The following is a 9,888-nucleotide window of genomic DNA, read 5'->3' on the forward strand; positions in this document are numbered from 1 at the left end:
GACAAAGCATATTGCTGAAGGGAAGAGAATGGAGGCAGGAATACCTAATGTTGCTGTTGTTAAGTCATTTCAATTGTGATTGACTCTTTGTGACCCCATTTGGGGATTTCTTGGCAAAGATACTAGAGTGATTTGCTATTTCTTTCTCCAGCTCATTTTACAGATGAGGAAACTAAGGCCAACAGGGTTAAGTGACTTGCTTAGGGTCACATAGTTAGTAAGTGTCTGGGATAAGACTTGAACTCAAGAAGATGAGACTTTCTGGCTCCAGGCTCTGCTCTCTATCCACAGCATGACCTAGTTATGCTGTACCACCTTTCTACTAGGAGGCTGACTATTGCATTAGTTCAGGCAGAAACTCCAAAAGTATGTACTTGGGTGATAACCATGGAGAAGAAGATAAAGGAAGAGATTTAAGAAATGTTGTGAATATGAAATCAATAGGACTTGGTACTGCTTAGAGTCTTGTACCAAAGACAAGATTCTGTGATGGATGGCTGACATCCCCATGTGGCTCAGTGAAAGCAGTGAAGAAGAAAGACATGGGCAGGAGAGAGAAGATAGGGCAACTCCATTTATTGATCCAAGGGTCTGAGTTTTTAAAGACAGAAACTGCAAGTCTAATTTACTCCTCTCCCGTCCTAGCAATTTTGCCAGTCTTTTTGTCTTAAAAGAATGTTATCATAGAGGATATCTGTCTATTTTACATATCCTTTGTATTCTGTAGTTCTCTTGTTTATCTCACATAGACAACAACATCCAGGGGGGCCTGTAAAGCAATTCTGGATGATAACGAGCACAGTCTCAGAGAACAGATTTTCCCGAAGTTCTAGCCTGAACTTGCCACTGCACTCCATCCTAGCCCTCAACAAGATTCACCAGGTTTCTCCTGCGGCAGGATGGAAGGGGGAGAGGATTTGTGAAGGAAGAAGTGGGTTGGAAGCAACTGACTTGGACAGCTATCAGGTAAAGCTTCCAAATATAGCTACATACTCCTTTTACTGGTTGTAGACTCTTACTGAATAAGGAGAAAAATAAAAAATATAAACATCGATGAAGCATGTGTTTCCATCATTGTAAACAGTTACGCTCAGTGTTCTTACACAGATCATAAATTAACATGTTTCCATCATGTTCAAAGTGATTTATCCCTTCATTCAATAAGTAGCACTTACTAAGTTCCAAGTGCTGTGCAAAGTGCTGTGGGGGATAAACAATGAATAAAGATGCAGTTTTTGTTATCATGATAGTATAGAGGGAAGATAAGATGTACGCAAAATTTCATTTTAAAATTTGGTAGAAGATGAATGAGAAAGGTTCAGATGAAACACGGTAGGGGCGCAGAGAAGGGAGAAATCACTTGTACTGGAGAGCGATCAAAATAGACTTTATGAAGAAGGAGGTGATCAGGTGGCTCTTAAAAAATAAGTGACCACAGAGGAAACGTATCTCTGAGAATATATTCTAATAAAATAGAAAAAGAAATTATTATAGAACTGGATATACAATTTGGAAGTTAGAAAATAAACCCAAAGTGAGCACAAAAGAAGAAATATTGAAAATTAGAGGAGAAATAAATAAATCGGAAAACGAAAAGTCTAAGAACTTTTAACTAAAACGAATAGCTGTAGGCCTTTAGCTAAACTGGTTAAAAAGCAGATGGAAGAAAATAAAATTGAAGAAGGGGAGAAAACTGTACAGGAAATGCCAGGTAGAGAGCCTTTGGAAGAAATCATCAAATGAAGTCATCTCTTTGTAATCAGATTCCCTGCACAGACCTAGAAAGAAATAGCCACCTACAGCCAAAATATGCCTAGGGCAAATCAAATAATCAATAAAACCTGACTTGCAAGTTCCAGGCCAAGACAAATCAGGAAGAAATATATCAGCAATAGAATCAGACCATTTATGCTTCCTCCTACTATTAAAAAAAAAAAAAAACAACTTTCCACTGAGCAGTGAGCCAGCAATGGAAAATCCCCAGGGTGGAAGCAGACAAACTGTTGTAATTAATCACTTGTCACTGCCTGTACCTTCAAATAGTATCTACAGATTCCTCATAGAATATGAAGAGATTGAACACTGAAAAATGTGAAAGGATACTTAGAGGATCAATATAGTAATGACTGTTATTATTATCAAAATAATAATAACAGTAGCTATCATTTATATAACTTCTACCATGTGCCAGGCACTTAGCTAAGCACTTTATAAATATTATCTTGTTTGGTGCTCAAAACAACCTTGAGAGGTAGATGAGGAAACTAAGGCAAACAGAATTTAAATGACTTGTACAGCTAACAAACGTCTGATGGCCAAATTAGAAATCAGGTCTTAACTCTAGGCCCACTCTCTGTCTACCATGTTCGTTAATTTAGATATGCTCTCTAACGATGTAGATCAAAATCCATCCATGCCTGTCAATCCTGAATAAATTTTGCCCATATCCTCTCTTAATCTTAGAGGACTGGCCCAAAGTGCTAAAGGCTCCCCATGATAGCTTAGGTTTATATAGCACTTTATAAAATTCATTCCATTTGATAACAAAGATTTATGTTTTATCCTCATTTTATAGAATAGGAAACTGGGGTTTCAGAGAGGTGAAGGGACTTGTCTATGCCTCTACGCTGGATCAGGGGGAGGGAAGAGCTTCCAGGTGCTCTCCTTCCAACTCCAGTTTTCTCTGCACCACCATTTTGCAAAGTCTTTTCTATGGCCTCAGACCCAATTGAGTTTATTGCATCAGTTTCTGAAGGGCAAACCAGGAGAACAAAGAGTTAATTTAAATTTTTTTCACATTACAGGAGTAATGAAATATTTGATTTTGAAGGGACTTTAAAGGTCATCTAGTTCAATGGTGCCAAATTCAAATAGAATCAGGGGCCACTAAACTATATATAACAATCCATGTGGACCACATATTGACTTAGAAAACCACACCTGCTTATATATCTCTATCTATCTACATGCATGTACATTTATTTATTAATACATCAACACATTAAAATCAGACAGGAACTGCCTTTTAATCTGGTTTGAGCCGTATGCAGGTGCCACATCTTTGACACCTCTAATCTAGTTCAATCCTCATCTGAAGCATGAAACTCTTCCACAGTTATCCAATTAAGTGGATATCCAGCATCTAGGACTGAAGTCCTCCTGTGATATACCTCTCCACCTCCAGAGTTCATTTTGAACCAAGTTCAAATCCAGGTTCTAGAACCCATGACCTGTGCATCTTTAAGAAAGTCACTTGGGGCAACAAGGTGGTGAAGTGGATTGAATATCAGTCCTAGAGTTAGGAAGCCCTAAGTTTGAATCTGATCTCAGATGCTTACTAGCTATGTGATCCTGGGCAAATAATTTAAGTCTGTTTGCCTCAAAAAATTCACTAACCCTTTTGGACCTCAGTTTCCTCACTTGTAAGATTCTGAGGGTAAACTAGATGACTTCTAAAATCCCTTTCAGATCTAAATCTATGCTTCAGTGATCCTTGATTCTACACGTACTACTCATAGTCATGATTTGAGGCCCTCACTAATGGAACAGCTTCCTAAAAAGTCTCCCTGTAGCTAGAACATGTTCTCTTTCATTGAGTCTACACCCAGCTGCCAAAATAATCTTCCTAATGAACAAGTTTGACAATGTCAACCCATGGCTTAAATCCCCTGTTGATCCCTTCAGTGAATCCTTATAAAATATAAACTCCATATAGTCTAGCATTTAAGATTTTGCCTTACTTCATACTACTCTCTTTTGAAAACTTTTCCAACCAAACAAAACTACCAACTATTCCTCTGACTTTGACCTTTATTTGCTTGCAAAAGCTTTGCCCCATATCTGGAATGCATTTCTTCCTCTCCTTCTCTGAATCCTTGACTTCTTCTGAGGCTCATTTCATGCCATCTCCTTGAGTCTTCCCTGATTCCCCAAGTTGGTAGTGTTCTCTCCATCCTCATTTCCCTTGTGCTATATTAACCAGGGTCCATGTGGTATCCCCCCAGTAGAACAGAACCACCTTGGGGACAAACACTGTTTCATTTTTATCATTGTAGGCTCAGTGCCTGGATGATTCCTAGCATGTTTGCAACAGACATTTAATAAATGTTATAGAACGGAACTGAATTAAATAATTAGATATTTTATATCCTCCTATTAGACTATAGATCCCCCGAGGAAATGGCCTGAATTTTGTATCTTTTGTATCTCTCCCAACACACCATGCTTTGACACACAGTACGCGTTTAGCAAATTGTTTGTTGAGCTCATCTGAACTGAAGAATATAGAATTTCAGCAGAGGGACTCGAAAAGAGGAAAGAAAGCCTTAGCTGCATTTGCTGCATGGCCCTTGATATGCATTCTGGCCTAAGAAAGACAGGTTCAGTGACTTGCTTGAGGTTTACACTCTGTGAAGTGAGAAAACAAAAACCCATCTTCCACTTGGCCTTGTCAGAGACTGTGGGAAAAATCACTGAGCTTCTTGTCTACTTAGGTCAAAAGGAAAGGACCTGAAGAGTGGGAGGTGCCAAAGGCAGCAGCTGGAAAGAGTCTAAACTGAAAACCCAGGGGCAAAAGGAAAAAGCCGCCCATGAGGAAGGGAGAGGGGAGAGGGAGTAATGCCAGGCACTAAATTGCCCATTTTCCAGCACATGCCGGAAAGCTTCTCAGGGAAATAACTTAGGGTGGGTGAGTGGCTGAATCCAAACAGAAATGCCTGAGGTAAAAACATTTAGTATCCCCTCATGGTGTCTATAACATGCCCCTACACACAGGAGATCCCTCTCAAGTATTTAAGCAACAACGCCTAGGTTTTTTCCTAAAATTCTGAAGTGGAATCGATCACAAAGTCTTACTAGGAAAATAACATTCAGGGAAACCCATCCCTGGCCAAATCATGTCTATTAAAGAGGCAGCCAGCAGCCTGCAGGCCATTACCAACACCCAGACAGTCCTCCCTCTCAAATCTATCTCAGTCTCCAACCACGCAGCTATGCACTCCCCTGGGAATTCCATAAAAGCCAGTGGAACCAAGCAGAAGTAAAACAGGGACTTTTTTTTTTTTTCAAATAAATCCCCTCAAAAGTACTTTGAAACACTTAGAAAAGAGGTCCTTTACTTCTTCTGTATCACAGATCCTTCTGGCAGTCTGGTGAAGTATATGGATACTTGCTTAAAGAATGTTTTTAAATTCTTAAAATACATAGAATTACAACAGAAATAAACTATATTGAAATAATTTCCCCTTTCCAAGTTTGCAAACCCACCTAAAATCTATTCACAGGTCTGTTGGGTATCTGTAGACTCCAGATTTAGAGCCTTTCCCTTAAACCATTCTATAATAAGATGATTATAATGACTATCAAGGCATATAAATCCATTGGGCATATGGAACTCCTACTGCGTAAGCTTCTTTTATCATTACAGATCAGATTGTAATAACAATGCAGATTAATTGTTCTTTAATTTGTAGTATTTGAAAGTGGTCAGGTGCACTGAAAGGCTGTCACTTATCCAGGGTCACACAGCATTTGAACTCAGGTTTTCCTGAATCCAATGCCAGATCTCAATCCACCATGCCATGCTCATTATTATTATTGTTAGCTCTAAGCAAAAGTGGGCAGCTAGGTGGCACAATACATAGAGCATTGGCTCTATGTCAGGAAGACATCAGTTCAAAAATGACCCCAGACTCTTACTAGCTGGGTGACCCTGGGCAAGTCACTTGATCCTATTGACCTCAGTTTCCTCATCTGTAAAGTGAAATGGCAAACCACTCCAGTATCTTTGCCAAGAAAACCCTAAATGCAATCATGGAAATTAAAAACAACTGGAATGATTCAGCAGCTACCACAATACAAACAAAGGTAGAAAGCACCAGCTAGCTTTAACAATTTTTTTTTCAAAATGACACTTTAAGACCTAAAGTTTCTCCATGGCTTTTGAAGAAACTACTCTGCTTGCCACCATGTCCATGGGAGACACTTCAACTGATTCTAATAACCTGTTTGCTTTGGGACAATAGTGATTATGAAATGGAAGTATGCAAGTTTCCTTCTAGGTAAGTTATTACAAAGTCCCATGAGGAAAAAAACAAGTCTAAGGAATTGTTCTGTTACTTTTCTTTTTGAGGGGAGCTCTGACTCAGCTGATAGATGTGGGAAAAGGCGCAGGGACTTGGAAGTGGACTTTTCTCTTTGGAACCCACACACTAAAACTAAGGATTGGAGTTTGTGACTTGAGGGAATGGTAAAGTCTTTTCTGCCTCTACTAGATGAATAAATGGTCTTTGTCCTCTTTAGCATCTGGTATAGTACATTAAGCTCACCCACAGACTGATGACAACTGATTGTGTTAAATTCTTAAGGAAGAGAGGATTCCGCGCGTTGTCTTGTGCTGCACAGGAACAGCTGAAATCATTTCTTGTTGTTTTGTTCTTAATTTGAGCAACTGAAGGAAACAGCACAGTTGAGTTTTATGTGAACTATGAGACAAAACATTCTGTGACTTTTAGCCTTTTTTCCTTCCATAGAAGAGACCAATTTGTAAAATTATATAAGTAGACTTTCCATTGGCTGTAGACTTTAAATGTCAAATATATGATATCCCTTCCCATTAATCCAAATGAAAACTTTTCTTTTGAAAAAGGAGGAGGAGGAAGAAGAGGAGGAGGAGAAGAAAGAAACTGAAGAAGTTCGGAGCAAGTCCCCCAAATCATCAGTGATATCAGACATCTTTGTATTTGAAGAGGTCTTGGAAGGAGGAAAAGACTCACAGGAATTGAATGAAACATTGATTTTAAAATTGGCTAATGAATGGATTAACTTAGTTATGGTCTACTCATTTCCCAATGATAGACACAGACCTTTTGGTACTGCCAGATTATATTGTTCTGACACAAAGGGCCACTAATACATTTTAAATTATTTAACCCATTAGGGGATTAAGTAGCTTGATACGGAAAGAATAAAGAATTTGAACAGATCTGTCATATCCCTTCTAGGTCTGAATCCTATGACAATAACCAGTGTATGTATGCATACATATATATACACACATACACATATATGTATGTGTACACATATATACATATATGTGTACATATATGTATGTGTGTGTATATATATATAACTTAAAAGTTGTTGAATGCTTTTATATACAGTAACTCATTTAAGGCTTACAACATCCCAATGAGGTAGGTTCTACAAATATTATCATCTCTCTTTTACAGATAGGGAAGCTGACACTCAAAGTGGTAATGAGTAACTTTCCCATGGTCATACAGTCAGTGTCAGAAACAAGAATTGAACACAGGCTTTGAGCAAGCTCCAGTACCCATTATGCCATGTTGTCAGTCAGTGTCAATCAACAAACATTTATTGAGTGCTTAATATATACTTGGTGCTGTAGTAATGGCTAGAAAAACAAAAAAAGACATAACACAGTCTTTACCCATTTTACCCCCATGGGAGCTCACATAATAATGTAGGGATATACTATGCAAACTTCGATGGGCATATAGAAGTTTATATGTATATATGTATGTCTATGTGTGATACATGCAGAATAAATAGAAGGTGATCTCAGGAGGAAGACACTAAAAGTATGGGGCAAGAGAGCTGGAAAGGCCTCCTGTAGAAGGTAGGATTTGAACTGAGTCTTGTGGGAAGCCTAGGAAGCCAATAAGTTAAGGTGAGGAATGAGAGAATTTCAGGTATAAGGAGACGAAGTATTATGTGAAAGGCCAGTTTTTATGAAGGAACTGAAAGAAGTGAAATACAAGAAGACTGAAAAGGGAGGCTGTAAAGGGCTTTAAATGTTAAACAGAATATTTTATAGATGATCCGAAGGCAGTAGGGAGCCACTGGTGTTTATTGAATAGGAGGCAACATGGTTAGGAGATGCAGAAGTATAACTCAGCAGCATAGCAATTAGCAAAGGTACATAACAGGTGCTTAATAAATGCTTGTTGACTTGACTTAAAGAGCAAATCAGGCAAAGACATTCCAAGACTAATAAGAATCCAATAAGCTGCATGTCCACACAGTATATAGCTCCTAAGAGCCAGTGTTATGTTTTCAATCTGATTCTCCCAACAGTGACTGCCTTGGTGTCCTTTTGGATATTAACATCTGGGCCCCACCTTGTCCCCAGTCCCCATCTTCTGAATGGTCTTTAGCTACAGACAGCTCCCTGGCAGTGCTACTGTTTACCAACAGGAAATGGCTGTGTTCTTGTGACGACAGACCAGTCAACTTCTTTGAAAGAAGAAAAACAGGTGGGATTTGTAAGAAATGGTTGTCAGGGTCCTCTTTATGGATTTAACCTGACCACACTAAAAATAAACCAAATACTGAGTAATGACTATACCCAATTCTCTTCTGGAAGGTATAAAAAGGTACAAATGTAAATGAAAAAACATTTGAGGGTACTCCAAAAAGATAATTCTCTTATACACTTTTTTTGGTTATCTCTGATACTTGAAGTGTCATTGATAGGCTCTGACCATCTGCCTCACATTAGACCATGTGTAGTTTTTTTATAATTATTATCATATCATTCAATATTAAATTCATATTAAACATTATGTTATAATATTTATAATAAGGCAGTTAGGTGGATAGAGTGCTGAGCCTGAAGTCAGGAAGACCTGAGTTCAAAAGTGACCTCAGACACTTATTAGCTATGTGATCCTGGGCACACAGGACCCTGTTGGCCTCAGTTTCCTCATCTATAAAATAAGCTGGAGAAGGAAATGGCAAACCACTCCAGTATCCTTGCTAAGAAAATCCCAAATGGGATCACAAAGAATAAGATATAACTAAATTGAGGTGAAGATGAGGAGGTAAAACATTTTAAGCCAATGGAAATCCATTGAAAATGCCTGGAGCAGGAGGTCGAATTCTCGATTCTGACACTGTGAGAACTGTGATTTTTGAATTATATTATTTGATGTCATATTATTAAATGATATGATTCTATTATGGAGTCACTAAGGTTAAGTGATTTAGACAACCCGTACTTTTCCACTGTCCTGAATCCTAACCCTATATCCAGCCTGTGAAGCATCATCACTCCTGACTGGATTTCACCTGCTATAAGCCAGCACCTATTCCTGGAGTCTCTGATTACCACTCAAACTGTCACCCAATTTCTGGTCCTGATAAGGAAACTTTCTCCTCCCAAGTCAAATATCAATAAGTAACCTAGGGATTTTCCTACTGCATCTGGGTCTGATTAGAAATGCCCCCTTCCATGTGAAACATCAATTACCTATTCTCAACCAAGTCCATTTCTAAGGTATAGAAACTCCTTGGCTCAGTCCTGGCTTCCACTCGCTTTGAACACAAACTATCACTGAGATCTTTACTACTGTATGTCTCCCTCCCCCACTGAGTGAGTGTACAGTTTCCTTCATAGGCATGTTGTAAAGAATCACCTTCTAAAATACAGGATGTCCCAAAAGTGTTATTTTAAGCTACTAAAGCTTAAAACTGTACTAAGACTGTTGGGACACCCAGGATAAATTGCCATATAAATGGAAACTATTATTATTACCGTTATGGTCACCAATAATAATTGGTGTCACCATCATATTCTAACCCAAACAAGAGAGGCTCAATAAATACATACTGAAGAAAAAAGAATGTGTGGTCAATGATTAAATGCAGAAAAGGTATCAGAAAGAACAAGGATTAAATTATTTTTCCTTAATTGCAATTATTTGTTACAAGGGAGGATTATGTTGGAGAGGGATATCGTTGAAAAATGAGTGGTCTTTAAAAAAGAAAGAAAGAAAGAAAAAGGAGTGGCTAGGTGGCTCAGTGGATAGAGTACCACCTGTTGAGTGAGGAGGACCTGAGTTCAAATCTAGCTTTGGACGCTTCATA

This window comes from Notamacropus eugenii, chromosome 4 (genome assembly GCF_028372415.1).
Source record: "Notamacropus eugenii isolate mMacEug1 chromosome 4, mMacEug1.pri_v2, whole genome shotgun sequence".
Taxonomy (NCBI): Eukaryota; Metazoa; Chordata; class Mammalia; order Diprotodontia; family Macropodidae; genus Notamacropus; species Notamacropus eugenii.